Genomic DNA, 344 nt, shown 5'->3' on the forward strand with positions numbered 1-344 from the left:
ATCAGATTTAAATATGTCATTTGTCTGTACATGTTGGTGCGCAAGTTCTATTTATTTACTGAGTTTATCATGAACATAAAATATAAAATGTGCTGTTTCATTAAAATAAACAGTAATTCTGTATTAATATGTGCAAAAGTTCTCTGTAGACAATGTGTTATTTTCACTTCAACAAAGCACGTCATTTGATCAGCGGTGCCCAACGTTTTCTATATGACTACATATATATATATATATATATATATATATATACAGTGTTGTGCAAAAGTATTTGCTCCTCTCTGATTTTCTCATATTCTTTACATTAAGCATCTGGTTATATTCAGTACCTACAGTCAGATTAT

The sequence above is a fragment of the Colossoma macropomum genome, unplaced genomic scaffold, assembly GCF_904425465.1.
Source record: "Colossoma macropomum unplaced genomic scaffold, Colossoma_macropomum, whole genome shotgun sequence".
Taxonomy (NCBI): Eukaryota; Metazoa; Chordata; class Actinopteri; order Characiformes; family Serrasalmidae; genus Colossoma; species Colossoma macropomum.